The following is a 1,625-nucleotide window of genomic DNA, read 5'->3' as shown; positions in this document are numbered from 1 at the left end:
GAGCGAACACATCATTTGAAGATGATATATCAGATATTTTTTTTCTCGTAGAGTTGCTTAAGTGATTGTGTGCATCTTAAGATGTGATTTCACTAAAATCTTTTGCTTATAGTTATCTACATCAATCCCCTTTTTCCGGATTTTTTTTGCAAGTTCCATTCTATCAAGAAATCCAGAAACATTTTCTTTGAAATGTTCCAATAAACCATATTTTGCCAGCTGATTCATGGCCGGGACTGGGACATCAAAATTCTGCACATTGTGGCCAACTAAAATGGGCTTGAAAAATTTCTTTAAAAACTCAAGGAAATATCTAAGACCATCCTCTGGAGGGACTGATGTCCTTTATGTTTTAGTACTCCACCAATGTATGCCAGCCGAGTGGCCGCAGAAGCTTCAAGGCAAATCTGAGTTGTTGGTCGCATATAGAACATTCATCTCTTCATTCCCTGATACCGCAGCAATCTGTAGAATATCTGGTGTTCTGGCTACAATTATAATTTAGACAATTAGAACTTACAATGCAAAAATGTAAATTTACATATACCAACAAATAAGAAACTATTTGCAAGCTGAAAAAAATAGTAAACTTACCTAGCCAAAAGTGAAAAAATATCATTGTGGACTATGATCTGGAGAAACTTGGTCTTGCTTCAAAACAATGTCCTGGAGATCAGCATGATCTTGAAAAGCAATCTTTGATTGGTAGGTTTCACCTGTTCAAAAAAGGCAAAAAAGTGAAAATAGAAAAATACATGTATCATTTGATTAATGTCAACAATATCAGTAATATCATGCTTTTGAGTGAATCACCCAGCTAGGGGACACGGTGCACTTCCTGTTCAGCTTGGTGTGTGAATCACGCTAGAGCGCTTCATGAAATATGCCTACGTGACATGTCTGTGTGATTCACACACCAATAATTCACACAAAAATAAAATACATTCCTTAAATTAACAACTTTTTTGTGTTATGTTTGGGATTTTTAATTCCGCAAGCATATCTTTATGTGGGTTTCCCCCAAACCCCCATTAATTATTCCTAAAATAAAAAACAACATTTAGATCTTAAAGGCAAACATGCCTGTAAAGGAAAAAATTGCCATTCCACTATACATGAAGTTAGGGATATATTATATTCACATACCTGCAGCTTACTTTGTTTTGACATCCCAGGCTTGGCCACCATTTACTGTAGCATGTTTAGTGCCAGATGGTATATCATTTATAAAACCACACTCAGGATATTGGCATTTCACAAGTAAAATTTGGGCTAAACCAGTTTTTTTTCACCCACACAGTTTAAGAGATGTAATGGCTGACTGCAAAGATAACATGCTTTAAGTGCATCAGCCAAGGTCTCCAATTCTACCACTCTTCTTCCAATACTCCATTCTCTATCGTCTAAATTATCCGTGGTCACATCTTCTTGTCTAGCAACATGATGTACAACGTGTTCATCGCAACTTTCTAACCTTTAAACATTATAATCGTGGTCAACTATATGTACGGCCGTATTAGGAACAAAATCCGATGGAAAACGAGATTTTCTGCCTTTATCCAAGGCGATTACTTAATATTTATGGCCCTTTTTACAAACCTCCACTTTTTATTTCGCTCCATATT

At 36.0% G+C, this 1,625-nt stretch overlaps 1 long non-coding RNA gene across 1 annotated transcript; it reads right to left on the bottom strand.

Moving 5' to 3' along the window:
* Window positions 1-361: 361 nt before the first annotated feature.
* Window positions 362-1,625, bottom strand: LOC134245607 (uncharacterized). The gene is made up of 3 exons (XR_009987473.1): window positions 1,147-1,625; window positions 595-716; window positions 362-488 (listed from the first exon to the last, which is right to left on the bottom strand). It is a non-coding gene; the product is annotated as an uncharacterized LOC134245607 (long non-coding RNA).

This window comes from Saccostrea cucullata, unplaced genomic scaffold, assembly GCF_032062105.1.
Source record: "Saccostrea cucullata isolate Sc308-1 unplaced genomic scaffold, CSIRO_AGI_Scuc_v1 ctg2333, whole genome shotgun sequence".
NCBI lineage: Eukaryota > Metazoa > Mollusca > Bivalvia > Ostreida > Ostreidae > Saccostrea > Saccostrea cuccullata.
The sequence above is the reverse complement of the archived record's forward strand: the minus strand, read 5'-3'. Positions and strand labels throughout refer to the sequence as shown.